General features: G+C 35.8%; 1 long non-coding RNA gene across 1 annotated transcript; it reads left to right on the top strand.

The window, feature by feature from the left end:
* Positions 1 to 2689: 2689 nt before the first annotated feature.
* LOC125874201 (uncharacterized) lies at positions 2690 to 19808 on the top strand. The gene is made up of 3 exons (XR_007447244.1): positions 2690 to 2807; positions 2895 to 2962; positions 19566 to 19808. It is a non-coding gene; the product is annotated as an uncharacterized LOC125874201 (long non-coding RNA).
* Positions 19809 to 20296: the final 488 nt, after the last annotated feature.

The following is a 20296-nucleotide window of genomic DNA, read 5'->3' as shown; positions in this document are numbered from 1 at the left end:
ATGAAAATTTTCTTATTGTTTAAACTAAAAACTGAACCGTTAAGATTCATAATCGATACACCAAAATCTAATAAAATATATCTTATTGGTTTAGCATACTTAAAACCCGAAAATCGATAAACCGGATTGATAACATATAAATCGAACTTAATCGATTAATGCACAAACCTAGTCTGGTTCGTTCAGATCTATGAGAGTCTTATTTCTATTCAGGCTATTTTTAAAGCACTAAGTTATTCCCTCGTAAAGTTCAAACATCGTTGTTTTTTTCTCTCTATATATGTTTTCCCCTATGTCCCTCTCTCTCCATTATCAGTGTCTGTCTTCTCTCTTTTAAATGTGTGTTGAATTTTATTCCTCTTGAACAGTGATAAGAATTCTAGTTGGGGATGAAACCAATTAAAATTAAATGCGAAATTAAATAACACAAAAGTAAGATAGATGAGAAGGGAAGAAAGAAAGAAAGACTAATTGAACAAACAATCAACCAAGGAAGAAGAGACACTTCAATTTAATAGAAAAGAGAAACTTACTTGAAATCCACAAATAAGGGACTCAATATGAAATCAAGAACAGTGAGTCTTCAATCAACAATGATAATCACTCATCAAACTAATCTACACTAAGCTAGACTAAACAAAATGGATTTCACCCTTAAACTACACTCTTGAAAAAATTTCTTCATTCAAAATTCAAAATCTTTATAATGACCATCTCCAACCCCCCTCTATTTTACTCTTCATTCTCTATATTTTGAGAGTAAAATAGAGAATGGGCACTCCAACCCACCTCCAAATCACTCTCTATTCTTCAAATTTAGAGAGTTGAATAGTAGTTCTCCAAATTTGGAGAACTATTATTCACACTCTCTATTTCACTTTTTCAATATTTTATTAGTATTTCTATTCTTTCTAATTAACATATTATTTTACATATAATTTCATTAATTAAATATCTAATATTCATAATTCTTTTTAAATGTAATATAATATTTTATAAAATATTATTTAATATATATTACTTTAATTTCAAATTAATAGTATTTTTAATTTTTTTCTAATTTTCGTCAATAATAAAAATTTATTTTATTATTAATTTTCATTATAAAGAATACACAAAATTAAAATGGTAAGATAAAAAATTTAATTTAAAAATACAATACATGATATGATAATTTAAATACAAGTTAACAATACAATACATAACATAATAATTTAAATACAAGATAACAATACAATACATAACATAATAATTTAAATACAAGATAAAATACAATACATAACATAATAATTAATTTATCACAACAATAATTTAGTAATCCGGTAGGTCGTTTCCAGATTTAGCACTATTCGGAAAAAAATTAGGATATGATTCTGAGAATTGTTGCGATTGTGATTGTGATTGCGGTTGTGACTGCGATTGTGATTGTCGATTTCTTTTTTCAAATATTCGTTGTTGTTCTCGATGCAGGTAATCACGAACATTTGGATCACTAATAGTTTCTAAATTTGTCATTAAAATTTTATTTTCTTCTCTAAATTCCTTGACTTTAATATATCTATCTAGCCTTTCGCCGTCCTGTTCTCTGGATGTAGCAGACTGATGACATCTTCCCAAGTAATTATTTGGGAAAAAATAAATAAAGGATTTATATTATGAAATAAGAATGAAATAGAAATAATAATATAATATTGAAGAGAGAGAGAGAAAAAGATTCATTTTTAGAGAGTAAAATAGAGAATTGGGTTGTCTGAAAAAATAGAGAACTCTATATTTGGAGAATAAAATAAAGGATAAGGTTGGAGATGCTCGTCTTCCTTTTTTTTAAGGGATAATTGTACATAATAGCAAACTATTAATTCAAATTAAATGCTATAAATATACTTTGATTTAATCGTACCCTATAACAAACTATTGCTATTTTCGCCACTCTCCCTGGTGGAATCTCGCTCGCCACTCTCGTTTGGTGGCAGTCTCGCTCGCCTCTCTCGCTTTTATACAAACACAAATGTATAAAATGTGTTTGTGTTTGTATAAAGCGAGAGGAAATTGTATATATACATATATTTTCGTTCCTTTCTCTCTCCTCTCCCAGATCTCGCTCGCCACCCTCGCCTCTTTCGCTTATACAAACAGAAACGAAATGTATAAATTGAGCTTCTGTTTGTATAAAGCGAGAGAAAATTGTATATACACATGCAAATACATATATCTTCGTCCTATACACTTATAATTATACAATACAAATATTTCCCTGTCCAATTTCTTTTGCCTTTCTCTCTTTCTCGTTTTATACATACACAGATTATACAATTGATCTTTTGTATACAACTGTTTTTTTTTGTATATGCATAGCGAATTATACAACAGTTTTCTTTGTATATGTATAGCGAATTATATAACTATTTTTTTTGTATATGTATAGCGAATTATACATATATATGTTTGCTATGGAGCGCAATTATACAAACTTTGTTATAACATACAAATATGAATTTTGTGTTTGCTATATGTGAAAGTTGCTTTTTTTTAATTAAGCTATTGGCCATGGGCCGTTTTATAGATTAAGTGAAAAAGGGAACAAAGTTGTGCCCAACCCAATAGTGGTGGGCCCAAAAGCTAAGAAAAACAAACAAAAGCTAAAATAAAATAAAATAAAATAAAAACAAAGCTAAAAATATATATCCTAAAAACGTCAATCTTTCTAGAAGAAGTCCTTTATTTCCTCTTGTTGGAAGCTCCCATTTGAAATTAGGAAAGTGATGTCTCATTCAAAGCATGATCTTGAGCTTTTGCGGGTTTAACTGGTAAGTTCACCTCATTTCGTTTCCTTTCAAATCCTCAATCTGCATTTCTCAATTGTTTTCTTTTTTGTTTGTCGATTTTCCATGTAGTCCCTTGTTGTTATATGGTTTCATCAATGCCAGAGTTATCTTCTTTGAATATTGTCTCCAGAACCCTGGTTTTTTGCCTTACACTTATCTTCTTTTAGATCTGTAACCTATGTTAGTAGCATAGTTGTTGTGCTCTGGCTTTGTTTTCCGTGAGTAGCGTAGTTGTTATGCTCTGGCTTCGTTTTCCATGCATGTTAACTCTTTACTGTCTTCTAGCAATTTATCTACTCGTGATCATCAATTATTTGTATGTTGTTCACCTGATTTCCTTGTTCTTGATTCTTAAATTTGGTACCGAGTGTTTGTCCAAGTTGGGTATTTTCCTCCCATGCAATGGTAGCTCGCAGTATGTATTAAATTGTGTTCTCTCTGTCATATCGAATGTATAATTAGCTAAGTAGTCGGCTAATGTATTCCCTTCCCTATAAATGTGTTCAATGTTAACAGTAGAATATTGCATCAGTGTTAGAGTGTCTTCCATTTTAATTCTAATGTTCCATGGTATATCCCACTTTCCTTTTAGTATGTTTTTCAATATCAATGAATCGGTCTCTATTGTTACTCTCGAAAATCCTCCTGTTGTACAGTGATATATTGCTTCCTTTATTGCCACTGTTTCTGCTTCCACGTTAGTTGTTTCTGGTATCTCATATGCTTGTGCAAAGATTAAATTTCCTTCCCGATCTCTTAGGCAATAAGCATAAGAACTCTTAACTTTATAGTATTTGAATTTGGGGGCATCCATATGATCTTTTAGTAGGATATCCTTGGCTTGTAGTTCTCTAAGAATTTTACCATATCTAACCAGTTGGTGGGAAATTGTTTCAGACTTGGAAAGCTTGACCTTGCAAATTGCTATACATTGAGGGTAACCTGATAGACAAGTTTATTATATATATGTCATTTTCCCCCATGTCTGATGATATTTCTTCATATTTTCCAACGTATAATTGCAGGCATAATCTTCATAATTTGTTGGAAGTTTGTGACCTGCATGTGTTGTCCACCATGTTATTAGCACTTGGTTTAGGTTTTGTCCTTCTAATCATAGACCTGCAAAATGATCAAACATCCTCCATAGCTTATGAACGTAGACACGATTTACAGAAGCTACTAGAAGCTGCTAGAAGAGAAGAAAGAAGAAATTCATTTATGAGCTCAAAAGGCTAACTTTTACAATTACATGAACATGTATTTATAGTTGTTTATGTAACTAACTATTGAAAGGATTAGTTATAACAACTTTAAGAGAAAAGACTATACTACCCTTAATCATCCTAACCACCTCTTAACTACTTAACAACCAACTATTTTGATGAAGTCTCATTACTCCCCTTCAAGCTAGGAGGAGCAAAAATGTTCAACACTCCTAGCTTGGATAACAAATACTCATGTTGACTTCTGGACAGCCCCTTTGTCAAAATATTTGCTGGTTGTTCTTTTGTTGGGATATAATTCACTTTGATTGAACCTTGTTGTATCATTTCCCTTATGAAGTGACAGTCAATCTCTATATGTTTTGTCCTCTCATGATAGACTGGATTTGCAGCTATTTGTATTGCTGCTTTACTGTCACTGTATACTTGTATTGGCAACTGCACTTCAATTCCTACTTCCTTTAACATCCCAAGTAACCATACTAATTCTGATACAGTTGATGAAAGACTTCTGTACTCAGCTTCAGCTGAACTTTTGGAGACTGTGGTTTGCTTCTTTGCTTTCCATGACACTAAAGAGTTGCCTATCTTGATCATGTAGCCTGTAACAGACCTCTTGGTAAGTGGACAAGAGGCCCAGTCTGCATCACAACATGCAGTAACCAATTCATTTGAAGAACTAGTTAATAGCAGACCCTGTCCAGGCTGTTTCTTGAGATATCTCACCACCCTTAAAGCTGCATCCATATGTGACTTCTTTGGCTGCTGTAGGAACTGACTTAGAGTCTGAGTGCTAAACGATATATCTGGTCTTGTCATATTAAGATACAACAATTTCCCAATTAGCTTTTGATATGATGTTGGATCCACCAGCTGATCTTCAGAATTCTTCTTGTCCCTTATTTGCTCATCATACTGTTTTGATGTTAACTTGATATTAACATCAATAGGAGTTGCTGCAGGCTTTGCTGCTGACATTCCTACTTCAGCTATAAGCTCCAAGATATACTTTCTTTGATGCATAAGTATGCCTTGTTCTGTCCTAGCGAACTCAATACCCAGAAAATACTTTAGTTCACCTAGGTCCTTCATTTTGAAACACTTCTGTAAGGCTTGCTTTGTCTCTTCAATCAATTTTAGACTGCTTCCAGTAATCAACATATCATCTACATACACAAGTACAATGACCATACCAGCCTCAGAATCTCGAATGAACAAAGAATAGTCATACTGACTCTGTCTGAATTTGAGAGCAAGAAGAGCTTCAGTCAGCTTGTGATTCCATTGTCTTGGTGCTTGTTTGAGACCATATAAGGACTTAGTCAGTCTACAAACCTTCTCCCCTTGACTGACAAAACCTTGAGGGAGCTGCATATAAATTTCATCCTCTAAATCACCATGAAGAAAAGCATTAAAGACATCCATCTGATGAACATGCCATTTTCGAGATGCTGCAAGAGAGACTATAGATCTCACTGTGACCATCTTAACCACAGGGGAGAAAGTCTCCTTGTAATCTATTCATTCTTGTTGACTGTAGCCTTTAGCCACCAATCTTGCCTTGAACCTCTCAATTTCACCAGTAGCTTTATACTTAATCTTATACACCCATCTGCAACCTATAGGTTTCTTTCCTTGGGGAAGATCAGTAACCACCCATGTATTGTTGCTTTCTAATGCCTGAATTTCCAACTGCATAGCATCTATCCACCTTTGATCTGTCACAGCTTCAGAATATGTACTAGGTTCCTTCAATGAGGAAGAAGCAGCTATATAACACTGATAAGAGGAGGAGAGATGGTTATAGCTCACATAATTCCCCAGAGGATACTTCACTGCCTTTTGTGTAACAAAATCAGTCTGCCAAGCAGGAGACTGCTTAGCTCTAGTGGACCTTCTGATCTCAGGTGATACAACAACCATTTGACCCTCTTGACTAGAATTCATAAGAGTGTCATTACCAGAAGAAGAACTACCTGATCTTGGTTCTGCTAAAGGATCACAAACTGCAGTCAAGTTATCAGCTGATTTCTCAGGCATATGCTGGATAGGTTCTGAATCTCCAAATTGTTCAAACTCCTGATTTGCAAGGTCAGGTTCAGGACCTTCATGCTCAGGATTATAAGATACATAAGCTGGCTCAGACAACTTTTGAAAATTGACAGCTGAACTGTCTTGGAATATATCTGTGAATAGCTGGTATCTTCCAGAATGCTTATCAGATGCAAAGGGAAACATGTCCTCTCTAAATATAACATCTCTGCTTACAAAAAAAACTTTGGTGGTAAGATCCAGAAGAATGTACCCTTTTTGTGTTGCTGAATATCCCATATGAATAGCAGACCTGGCTCTAGGCATTAGTTTATCATGTTCAGTAAGACTTTTGGCAAAGCATAAACAACTAATAGTCTTAAAATGAGACAGTAATGGTTTGCTACCATATAATCTCTCATAGGGAGTTTGAAAATCAAGTACACTGCTAGGAAGTCTATTGATAATGTAGGCTGCTGCTAATACACAATGCCCCCAGTACTTGATAGGAATCTTTGCTTGAAATCTGATTGCTTTTGTAACTTCAAGTAGATGCCTGTGTTTTCTTTCAGCTACCACATTCTGCTGGGGTGTATATGGACAAGATATGTGATTATAATACCTAACCTTTGAAACATGCTTGCACAAGTAGAGTTGACAAACTCAGTGCCATTATCAGACCTTATTGTCTTAACAGTCTTGGCAAATTGATTATGAACATATTGTACAAACAATTGTAAGGAAGCACAAACATCATATTTATGTTTAAGAAGAAACAACCAAGTCATTCTTGAGAAGTCATCCACTATAGTAAGAAAATACTTGTTTCCATCAAAAGTAGTTGTATTATATGGACCCCAAAGGTCTACATGAATCAACTCAAAACAGTCACAACTCTTGATACTGCTAGTAGGAAAACTAAGTCTAGTTTGCTTAGCATAAGGACAAACTAAACACTTAGACACCTTACACTGACTTTCTTTATTCATAGAAAACATCCTAGCAAGAACACCAGAAGAGACATGTCCTAGCCGTTGATGCCACAACTCCATATCTGTAGAAACTTGAGACACACTTAAAGCTATATCCCTTTGATTACTGACATGCTTCTGAGTATACAGACAACCTGTTTCTTCACCAATTTGCTTCACCTTTCCACTGTAAAGCTCCTGGAAAACACAGCAGTTAGGAAAGAAAGTAACTGAGCAGTCTAGCTCCTTTGTTAATTTGCTGACAGACAGCAAATTGTATTGGAAGTCAGGTAGATACAACACATTGGAAATAATACCATTATCTCCTAATGCACATGAGCCTACATGTGTCACATGAGTACTATCTCCATTAGGTAAGTACACAACCTTAGGAACTTCCAACTTCGAAACAGTGCCTTTGATAAACATATCTAAATCAGATACCATATGGTTAGTAGCACCAGTATCTACAATCCACACTCTGTTAATATCAGGAACATGTAATGATTTACCTGCAGTATGAGCAGCAGCAGGTGTAGCATTACAATCCAATGAGGCAATGTCTGTCTTGTGCTGCAAACCTTTGAGAATGTGATCATATTGATCCTTTGTGAAAGTGCAACCCTTCAACAACTGCTTCACATCCTGTTCAGCTTGACTCAGCAACTTAGAAGAATTGGAAGGACCTATTACACCATGATCACTCTGAGAGCTATCAGTTTTTCTTCCCCATCCTGGTACCTACACATTTGTATTCATACCATAGGAGAAGTGAACCTGATCAGGAGTACCATCTGATGCATTTCCTTGTGGCTTCCTTTTTGACTTGAAGTCAGGTGGATACCCTACTATCTTGTAGCAATACTCCTTGCTATGACCTTTACACTTACAAAAGTCACAAATCAAGACTGAGTTCCTTTTGAATCTCTGATTTACACCTGAGGTGGATGCAGATTTAGAATACATAGCCACAGAGTCAGCACTAACTGTGTTCATTCCCATGCTATTGCTGTGAGACATCACTGCTTTTTGGCTTTCATCTCCTACTATCATAGCATAAGCATGATTAATAGTAGGTAGAGGATTTAGCATCAGAATCTGACTTCTGGCTTGTTGAAAGGACTCATTTAACCCCATCAAAAACTGATACAACTTCTGCCTATTCATGTGAGCCACAAATCCTTTCGATTTATCACAGTTGCAACAAGGTGCAGGCATTAAAAGTTCAGACTCATCCCACAAGGTTTTAAGTGTTGTATAATACTCAGAAACTGAATTAGTGCCTTGTTGCATTGTTACAATGTCTTTGTGAAGACTATAGGTTCTAGAGCCATCTACTCTATCAAATCTCTCTTTCAAGTCATTCCAGACTTGCAAAGCACTCGAAGCAAAAGCAACACCACTAAGAAGACTCTTAGAGACTGAGTTCATTAACCAAGACAACACAATTGCATTTACCCTCTCCCATTGCCCCCACAGTTCTTCACCATAAACTTCTTTTCTACAGGATCCATCCACCAATCCTATTTTATTTCTTCCCAATAGAGCTAGTGTAATAGATCGATTCCACAATGTATAATTCTCAATGCCAAGTAATTGAAAAGAGATAAGGCTAACACCACTCACATCAGTAGGACTAAGAAACAGAGGATGATTGTAATCAATACCTTGAGATGATGAGACTGTATTAGAAGGCAAAGCGAAGGAACCAGAACTAGCAATTTCTCCATTGTTGATACCTTGATTTAGTTCTTCAACTACTCGATCTGGAGACATAGTAATCAAAAATTGTTGCGGAATAAGAATCAAACTCAGTTAATAACAGACTTGAACTCCAATCTGCAGATCAACCGAGAATCTGATAAATCTGTGAATTGATAAAGCAATTCTCTGATTCGAATCTGTGAATCGACAAAGCAACTCTCTGATTCTTCAACCTAAACGCCTATCACAGCTCGTCACTGTGTATAGCTTTGATACCATGAACGTAGACATGATTTACAGAAGCTACTAGAAGCTGCTAGAAGAGAAGAAAGAAGAAATTCATTTATGAGCTCAAAAGGCTAACTTGTACAATTACATGAACATGTATTATAGTTGTTTATGTAACTAACTATTGAAAGGATTAGTTATAACAACTTTAAGAGAAAAGACTATACTACCCTTAATCATCCTAACCACCTCTTAACTACTTAACAACCAACTATTTTGATAAAGTCTCATTAGCTTATAAGCTATTGGAGAAGTTAAAAAAGATGTTCCACCGTTTCTTGTGTTGGATTATCACAGTACCAACACCTTGATGACATGTTCACCCCCATTCTCATCAATATATCATCAGTGGGTATTCTATATTTCCAAACTCTCCAAATAAAGAATTTTTTTTGAATGGAAGTCTCTTTTCCCACATATTAAGAAATCTACTTTACCTTACTGTCCTCTGTCTCACATACTCCCAGGCACTTTTAACTGTGAATTTTCTACTTTCTTCAAGCATCCACCATGTTCTGTCCAGTATACCATCAGAAGTTGGACTTGGGATTGTTTTCAGTATGTGTTGTATAATATCTTCTGATAGTCATCTTTTTAGTTTGTCTACTTTCCAGTCATGTTGATCTGCAAATTTGTTGTGGATGCGTTGGAAGCCCTTAAATTAAGTATTTAATTATATTTTTAGTTGTTTTATTTATTATTCTAGAATAGGATTTATGTTTCATAGTTTCATAAGGATTAGGTTAAGTTATAGTTATTAGTTTGGAATAGGATTTAGGTCTCCTACTTTCATAAGAATTAGACTTCCTATTGATGTAATAAGACTCCTATTTAAAGGGAATGTTGTGGATGCGTTGGAAGCCCTTAAATTAAGTATTTAATTATATTTTTAGTTGTTTGATTTATTATTCTAGAATAGAATTTATGTTTCATAGTTTCATAAGGATCAGGTTAAGTTATAGTTATTAGTTTGGAATAGGATTTAGGTCTCCTACTTTCATAAGAATTAGACTTCCTATTGATGTAATAAGACTCCTATTTAAAGGGGCTTTTGATGAATAAATCAGTAAGTCATAATTAAGCAAAAAGCAAGAGATCAAAGTTCTCTCTTCCATTGAACTCTAAGGTTTCTGTCTCCCTTTAAAGAGCTGAACAGATCGGAGTTCTCTCTTTTAATGAACTCTAAGGTTTCAGCCTCCCTTTAACGAGTTGATTTATATATTGCCCTGTGAATCAATCCTTCCCTAAAGATTCATAACAAAATTCCTTAACGTCTATCTCTTCCTCTTGACTGGTTTCATGACTGAAGTAATATAGCACTCCTTGAGTTGTCCAATTATCAAACCAAAAACTTGAGTCTCCTCCTTTAATTTGCCACCATATTTGATGTTCTACCAACTTTCTAATCTTGATCATTGTTCTCCATGTGGTGGAGGCTCCCTTACTCTGAGCAATTACAGGATGTAACTTTTTACAGTATTTATTACCCATGTAAGAGCTCCAAAGTGTAGTCTTTGTTCTGTAAATCCACCATAATCTGTAAAATAGAGCTTTAGATATATCAGCAAGAGATCTAAAACTAATTCATCCTTCCTTCTTAGGTAGACATAATTTATCCCAACTTATCCGGTGCTTCCTTTTACTGTCTATAGTGTTTTTCCAGAAAAATCTATTGAGCATCATATGTATGTGTCTTATCACTCCTTTTGGAGGAGATAAAGCAGACAATAAATGTGTAGGAATTATAACAACTCTTCCACCAAATGATAACATTTTTCCTTGCAATCCCTATATTTTTTTTCCTACCTTTTTAATCACTGAATCATAGTGGGAAATATTATTTCTTCCATATAACATAGGACATCCCCAGTATGTGAAAGGGAAAGCTCCATGTTTTATGTTGTTTAGTCTTTTGATGCTCCCTATCAGTCTTGTATTCACCTTTTCATGTACATAAAATGCATTCTTCTCCAAATTAATTAGCTTGCCTGAAGAGTTTTCATATTTTCTTAGTACCCTAATCATCATCTTCATTGATTTCTTGTCAAATAAAATTGTATTATCTGCATAAGAAAGATGGTTAATATTTGGGCTCAATTTGGGTAGACTATATCCTTTGAATTCTTCATTTTCCCACAGAGCATTCAAACTCCTCGTTAGTGCTTAAATTATAAAAAGAGCCGGTGATAATGGATCTCCCTGCTTGACTCCTCTAGATGACTTGAAAAATTCAAGAGCCTGCCTATTTATCAGAATTGAGTACCAGTTATTGGACAAAAGTCTTTATACCATGTTAATTAAAACTTCAGAGAACCCAAATTGTCTCAGAACTTTAGTGAGGAATAGCCATGATAGCCTATCCTATGCCTTGGTCATATCTAGTTTTACTTCCATATTTGTTGGTTTTGTCCTCATCTTGATATCCCTTATAATCTCATGTGCCAAAAGAATATTTTCCACTATATTTCTTCTTTTAACAAAACTTGTATGATTTCCAGAGATGATAGTAGGCAGAATGTTCTTTAATATTTCATGTATAACTCCATAAATTGTGTTATTACTGAAGTTACTTAGGCTAATTGGTCTTGCATCTGCATAGGTATGCACCTGGTCTTTTTTGGTATTAAGACCAAATTTGTGTGAGTAATATATCTGGGAATCTCTTGGCCTACAAAGAAGGCCCTTACCATTCTAATTATGTCTTCCTTTATGATGTTCCAGCATGTCTGATAGAAAATACCTGTAAATCCATTTGGACCACATGCACTTTCTTTATTTAACCCAAATATTGTTGCTTTAACCTCTTCTTCTGTTGGCAATTCCTCCAACTTTTGATTGACTCCTCTGTTACCAAACTAGGAATATGATTTAATAAAGAGAATTCTTTTTGACATTGATCCTCTGTAAATTTCTCCTGGAAGTATCTTATGGCTTCAATAGCTATGTCTCTTTCCTCTGTTAGCCAATCTCCTTGAGTATTCTGTATTCTAATTAGCTTCAACTTCTTCCTTTTTTTCCGTTACATATTAATGAAAGATTTGGTATTCTTTTCTCTCTCTTGAAACCATTTCAGACCTGATTTCTGTCTCCAGTACTCTTCTTCAAGATGTAAGTATTTGCATAATTCTGCTTGATCTTTATGTAACTCTTCTCTGTTATGTAAGGTTGGAGATTCTTCAAATGTGACTTCATGAGCCTGTATTACATCCTCTAGTGTTGCAATTTGCTGAAACACATCACCATATGTTTTCTTACTCCATGATCTGAGAGCATGTTTCACCCTCTTCAATTTCTGTTGTACCATTTAAAAGGGTTACCATAAAAATCAAGTCTCCAGTGTTCCTCTACTAGCTTTTCAAAAGAGGAATGTATAGCTCAAAATTTTAAGAACTTGAATGGTTTGATAATTTCCTCAGTATTCTGTGAACATTTCTGACACTAATGGAGAGTGATCTAACCTTTTTTTATAAGATGCTTGACCTGCATTGTTTGAAACAAGTTCATTAATCTTTGATTTCCTAAAATTCTATCTAACCTTTTCAAGATGCATGCATCCTCCGATCTTCCACTCCACCATGTGTAAGTGCTTCCAGTGTATCCTAGGTCTAATAGCAATACAATTGGCAAAATCTTCAGTTTCCTGATAATAGACTGGCAACCCACCTAATTTTTCTTCAAGAGAAAGTATTACATTGAAATCACCTCCTACCAACCATGGTAAGAAAAAGTGACTTGAGATCTGTTGTATCGAGTTCCATAGCTCTTCCCTGTTAATTGCATTACAAGATACACACACTATAGTGACCAATGCCTCAACTCCCATATTTTGATGTGCTACTTGTAATGTCATTTGTTGTATAGAATCTTCTATAACATCTACATGTACATCTTCTGTGAATATCCATATTTAACCTGAGCAATTTACCAAAGTAGTATGATGACCCAATCTTCTTCTATATCTCTCCCAATCTGATGAATCTTGAAAAGGTTCCATCAGACCTATTAACCAATAATTGTTTCTTCTATTTAAATTAGCCAGTCTCTCCAATGCTTGTTGAGTATTGACTGACCTAATATTCCATAGAATGATCTTATTCGTCAGTTTTGAGGCAACTTGCCTCTTTGGTAGTTGTCTTGTTGCTTGTGAGGTATCTTTTTGAGATTTTCCACCTTTGTTTTTTAGGTGACTCTCCTCCATTACCCTTGTATGTCTTTGAGAAATGTCTCCTTCTTTAACCATCTCTTTTATATTCTTCTCCAATGTTTCCTTCTCAGTGTTCTCACTTCTGATGTTGTTGTTTTGGATTTCTATTTCTTCCAAGGAAGCGTCAATTTCTTCCTTGTCAGGATCTAAAATGACTTTTTCTGTTGTATCTACTGCTTCTATCCTTTCTTCATCATGTGTGTTTTGTTGCTTTCTTAATTTAAGATGATTTTGACTTGTTGTCCGCTCTCTGTTTCCTAACTCATCCATCTTATTTTCCCCTTGAGTTTTCTTTTCTTGAATGACTTTCTCCTTTGAACTTATTTCACATATGCTTTTCTCCTGTGTGCATGTGTTATTTGTAGGTGTTTCACTGCCTACATTGTTTACTGTTAGAACTATCTTGTGGTTGTGTTATCTGATTCTCCTTTGTCCCTTTGACTTTTTAAAAATTAATATCCACCCGTTGCCTTGTTCCCATTTTATTGTTGATGTCTCTTTCTTCTTCAAATTTGTTCCTACTAAGTTCTCCTTCTCGTTCCTTGTTCTCTTCTGTCTCCTTGGTCCCCTTTGTCGCACTTGTAGCATCCCTTGTATCATCTATTTTGTCATTGTTTTGTAGAGTTGCAAAGGCATTATTGTTAATGGTTTTCCAACTACAGAGGCTAGTGAGAATATTGCTTCTCGAGCAAAGAAATTAGGCGGCAAGTCTGGAAAACTAATCCATGCTACTGCTATTGATGGCTCCTCTTCTGAAACAAACCAAGGATTCCACTTCAATGGTCTCATCTGACAGTACAAGTTGTGCACCTTCAAATAGTATGATGGGGTGGACATCATCTTCACATAATCCTCCAATAGAGATAATCGTATTAAAACATGTTTGTTTTCTAATAGCCCTATGTTGCATGGCCCTTTGATCTCACATTGTACTGGAATTACTTTACGTAATTCATGTAAATCTGGCTTATCATAAGAGAACTTCCCTAGAATTGCATAATGTAAATTCTCTTGTATGATCATCTGTTGAACTTCTGATGACTTCCTAATGATTTGTGGCTCACCATGTAGGTAAACCATTATCTCCCTCTGAATTGGCATTGGGTTGTGATCTGGTTTTAATACTTCTGAGAACTTTGTGGTGAGAGGAGAGGGTTGTATTGTGGATGTGGATGGAGCAGCCTCCGGTGGAGGCTGTCCGCCGGCCACCAAGGTTATCAATGGCAGTAAGTGGTGGTTTTAGGTCTACGGTTCAAAATATGCGTCCAAACCTTAAACTCGTGATATGTTATTTTATAATGTAAGTATTCCAAAATGATAAAAACTACAATTTATACTAAGGAAATACATAGGACACTTCTTTGACAATGTTACCCATAATGAGATAAGGGTTTTGTTTGGTTGCCTTTTTTTTGTGAATTCACAGATTTAAGAGATGGAACTTGCACAAATAACATATTTTATTCACCCTTTTCATTTTGATGGACCTTCAACACATTATGTCTTTATTTGGTGTCTATTAAGCTCTTCTACAACTTTAATATAATTTATGTTATCCATGTTGTTATCATCCTCTCCTTCTTGAAAAGGATTCATGCTTGAATTCGAACCTTACAAAAACATAAGTCGGACAAGCAACCAAGATATCCTCATAGCATGAGGGTTAGTACAATAGTAAGCACAAAAATCATTACACCAAGGAGACTGAATCTCAAGGAACAACCAAGTATCCTCTACTATCATGACTATTCAGCTCATATATGGAGAATAAGGAAATTGGCTATTCCTCAGATTAGAAGGATAATACCACCCAAAATATGGCACTACTATAAGCTCAAATACTCTCAAATGCTCATCGGGGTCAAAATTATAATATGTCCACATAATTGGGTCATACAAACAAGTATATACCTTAATGAAATCCCGATCTAAATTCAATGCACATCTAAGACAAGTATGAGACTCATCATATGCAAAGAGATAGTAGAGAAAGGTATCATGCACATCAGGGTCATCTAAGGTGTTCCTATATGCAAGATCACAATTAGGATCAAGGATCATCACACTCATTACATCACAAAATGGAACACATAGAGGCAACATGCCAAGTTTAGGATAAACCTCACATTCTCTTGACAAATAACTCCTACCCCAATAAAATGCACAACAACAAGATCATATGTAAAGAGATAGTAAAGAAAGGGGGTTAGAAAACTATCCTTCCTCATACACAGCGTAGGTCCCTCAAGTGGATTGTAAACCCCCAAGGACTTTCCATCGTAGGAAAAGGTGCCAACAAATTCATCCAAATTATGCTTGTCATCTTGACTAAGCATTAGTACATAAGTGCCACAATTCAACTCATTACTGGGTCAAATTGAAAGAAAATCTATGAACATGGATCAAGTACACACTTTTTTTGCTCGGTTGATACTCTTATCTTCTAATAACACACTTCACTCAAAAGCGTGAGCATCATCATATGCAAACAAGTAATAGAGAAAGGTGTCATGTAAATGAACTTTAATCAAGGTGTTCCTAAGTTTAGCCTCCACTTTATATAATAAATAATCACAACTCATATGAAGAATTGGAAGAAGTAGTAACAATTAACACATACACATCCCCTTTCATCTTAACACTACCCTCTCTAATAGATGTACTATCATCTTCATAAAAGATATTTCTTCTGTGGAAAGTCTGTCTTCACACCATAGTGGATTCTTAAACAATTGATATCCTCCAAGAGTGGCTTCACTTCCAACATTATAAAGCATTCCACTATGCACACTCTCAAGAGTCATATCATCATCAAACAAAATATTATCCTTCAACAAATATTCTACCTCAAGATTCTCATGAGAAAAAACAAGAAATGGTGTTAAGGTCAATGTAACAACCTGTTCCCGTCGTTATGGAAAAGCCAATGGGAAAAGAATTTGAGCAAGAAAACTTTTTGTAGTAAATTGGAAAACTGTAACCTAGTCCAGTTTTGGACGAAATCTGAGTCAGGTGAGGTCTAGCAAAATTTGGTAATAAATGAGGGATCTAAATATGAATTTGATAACATGAGTGGATAGCTAAGACATTAAGGATCCCGTATGACTTTATGAAATCGAATTAGGGCGAGTAGAACTCCCAAAACTGATCTTAACGTGAAAGAGTAGTTTTTGAATGTCAAAGGTTGAAGGTGTGTTGTGAAATGGTTACAAGTTTATGTCTCCATGTAATCCGCCAGGGCGAGGCCGCTGTGGTAGGATGGGGTCTGCTGTGGCGGGCCAGTCGCGAACTTAAGTTGTGAAAGACCCCAATTTCGTTATTTTTCTGCAAACTTCATTCTTAAGAATTAGGAGACGAACCAGGGCGATTTATAGACAGTTTTCCATGACTTTTGGTTCTAAAGGTAAAGATTTTACTCCTCTAATCCGTTTTTCGATCCGTAGAAATTAGATTCTTGGGTAATTATCATTTGGGAGAGGGTTTTGGCCTAAAGTTGATAGTGGGAAAAATCCCTAGCTAAACATTAAGATCATGGGTTTGGTATTGGGTTATTAAGTTTGTTATAATTCGGGTAAATTAGTTCTTGTTTAGTGATCCTTGCATATTTTGCTAGTGTTTAGACCAAGAACAAGCGAAAAGAATCCGGAAAGGGAAGACTCAAGTGTCTTAGAAGGATTCAAGCTTGGTTTCAAGGTAGGTGATGGTTTGATTTTCGTGTGATATATGTCAGATAAATGCTTCATTGTATGCGTTTATGTATGTGAATAGGGAATGTGAATCAATCTAACGAAATGATGATGTGTAAATAATATATACAATGAACTGTAACTTGATTGTATGATTATGAGTATTGTTCATTGTGGATGTGATTGTGACTGTGGTTGTGCTGATTTGGATAGGGTGTCACGTTCCGACACATATATTGGATAGGGTGTCATGTTCCGACACATATATTAGATCGGGTGTCACATTCCAAGACACTAATAGTTTGGGTGTGGGTTCCATGAGAGAACCACTTGTGATTATTATGCTCTTGTTACCTGACATTGATATTGGGTAATTTTATGTTGTTCCTAAAATGATGATTGATCTATGTATTGTGTATATGTCTGCTTACTGTGTTGTATTTGTTCGTTTTATATTGTGCTTATGAGAGTAGCCGGGTGATCCTACTAGTACACTATGGTTGTGTACTGATACTGCACTTGCACTTTCTTTGTTGAGTACAGGGCGTCTTCAGACGGTTACTGATAGACCTCAGTTAGGAGACTATTGATCGTGACCAGATTCAAGGGTGAGCCAGTTCTTTCAGGCTGCCATGATTTTTAATGTTTAAGTCCATACTTTTCGAACTCAGACTATCTATTAGGCTGTTATGTTTTGTTCTTAGACTTGTCGTTAGTAGAGTTTTGGTACATGACTTTCAGGTTCTAGGGGTTGACTTCCGCAATAGTTTGTTTAATTGTTTATTTAAAACCATTGGAGTTTATGGGAACTTTGTTTTTATCCATCATTTAAACTTGCTTCCATATCTTTAAATGGTTTAGCGTCTTTAAGTGGCTTTAGTTGGGTTGTAGTAATGGTTCTCCCATCGGAGGGTTAGCGTGGGTGCCAATCTGTAACACTCTGAAAACTAGTAGGCTAGACTAGAGCTAAACTAGAACTAAACGTGAGGGTAAGAGCCAAGGAAAATGGGCAAGGGCCAAGGAAAGGGGCCAAGGCTGCCCAATTTTTAGCCAAGGCACTGCCCACCATGACCACGAGGATTTTCACGACCAGTGGTGGCCACCACGAGTTGTGGTGCCACTTATGGTGGTGAGGCAGTAGCCTCCTTAAGGCAGCCCCAACTTGGCTTCTCCACACGAGCCACTTCACAGCTCGTGAAGCCTTAGACGGCTCGTGGGAGTGGCCTTGGTCATGCCTTGGAGGTGTGAGCATGGTAAGGAAGTGGCAAGCCACTGCCTCAAGGCCCACAAGAGGAACCACGGCTCGTGGAGCCCTTCTTGAGGTTGCCTTGGGCGTGTGAGCTAAAGGCACAAGTGCCTAGTCACTGCCTCAAGTCCGCGGATGAGACCATGGCTCGTGGTCATAACCACGGCTTGTGGAGCCCCACGTGGTCCCTGACAACTCACTTTAAGTGAGGGTTATTTTGGGTAATGGCTTAAGTCCAATTGAAGTGGAGTTCTTTTGGGTAAGTTTAGGGTCACTATATAAGTTATTTTTTAGTCTAATTCACCCAAGTTAAGTCATATTTTCCAAACACCCAAATAATTTCCCAAAGTTCATCTCCTCTCCCAAAATTTCTCTCTCTAGAACTTTAAGGAAGAAGAAGAAGAAAGTTGAAGCTAGGGTTTGAAGGAGCAAGGTTTTCCACTCAATTTCTTTGGAGATTCATAGCTAAGGTATTGTAGTCCTTCATCCATGGATAGTTTTTATCCATGGAGTCCCTTCAAACTCTAAATTTCAAAGTAAGAAATCCCTAAAAGCTAGGGTTTTACTCCAAATTCATGGGTTCCTTTCTAAAATGGATTTGATGCTTTAATTATGATAAATTATGAATGAATTGATGAATTTTAATGTTTTTATGATGAATTACATAAAATTCAAGACTAAATATGTAATTCGTGGGAAGTAATTCTTAGCATCGAGTGGATGTTGAATATGAGATGGAAGCTTTTACACAAGTTGAGTCCGGCTTCCCAATGGGACCTTCTACACTAGTTGAGTCTGGGTTCCCAAAGTATGTATCTCATGAGATGGAGACCTTCTACCTTAGTTAAGTCCAGGTTTCTAGTAGCAATCTCCTTATCCGATAAACTACGTGCCCCCATAAGACATTTAGAGTGGATTCACCTAAAGCTAAAAAAAGCCACGATCTTACCTTAGGCAAGTAGGACCCTTTTCGGTGTGGGTAACACCGGATTCCATGTTAAGCTAACATGGTCTATGTCAGTTAAGGCTTATTCCCACCATTACTTATGAACTATGAACAAGAACATGAATTATGAACTATGGCTACTTAAGAAGCTTTACTTAGTATGAGTGAGATTATGAGATCTTATTCATGCATTGAACAAATATGCTTTGAGGGTATTTTTGATATGTTCCTCCTATGATATGATGATCTATGAGTTGATTATGCTTATGACTTGTGTTGTTCCACTACCTTCAAAATGATGCTTTAACTTAGTAAATTGCATGCATTCAACTAAAATGTCCCTTTTTGCATGTTTTCAAGGTTTTTATGCATGGCTATCATATTTAGTGTTTTTTTTGTACTAACCAATATTTTTGTACATCTTTCCCCCAAGTGTAGGGTCCAGTTCTCAAGGCGGTCCTCATTGTGGCTAGAGCTTGGAATTGATCATTTCTCCTTGCTAGTTGGTGAGTTCTCATGATTCGAGGATGAATTTTTTCATTTAGTAGTTTCATTATTATATTTTCTTTTCGGACAATGTTAAAATGGTTGTGTCCCTATTTGATTCAAGTATTGTAATAGATGGCTATATTGAGACAAGTCTAGACTTACAGTTTCTTTTATGAAAATTTTGGACTTGAAATGGGTTTTTACTCTTATTTTTCTAATGCTTTATGTTATGATATGCTAAGTGGCTTACATGGTGCCTTTCAGGGTTCTATATGCCTTGTTACATTTAGGGGGTACCCCTGGGTCATGACAAACTTGGTAATCAGAGTATGAGGTTTAGAATGATTCTAGGATGATGTCTCATAAGCCACGTCTAGTAGAGTATTGTTTATGAGTGTGAAACATGGCACATTTATAAAAGAGAGGCTATAAGATGCTTAGGAAATTTCATTTCTTTCATTACCATTAAGTTGTGCCATAGAGTTTCGCTCTATAAAGTACCTATCATAATCCTTCTCTTGTGTCTTCAGGATATGAATACCCGAAGGGCTAACGCAAGAAGAATGGAGGGTGACAATGTGAATGAAGAAGCTCCTCTTGCAGCTAATCTAGCTCCGGTTGATCCCGTGGTTGAGAATGTGACCCATGCAGAGTGTAGGTCTACTTTACAAATGTTGGCT

The sequence above is a fragment of the Solanum stenotomum genome, chromosome 8, assembly GCF_019186545.1.
Source record: "Solanum stenotomum isolate F172 chromosome 8, ASM1918654v1, whole genome shotgun sequence".
Classification (NCBI taxonomy): Eukaryota; Viridiplantae; Streptophyta; class Magnoliopsida; order Solanales; family Solanaceae; genus Solanum; species Solanum stenotomum.
This window is presented reverse-complemented; position numbering and strand designations above follow the sequence as displayed.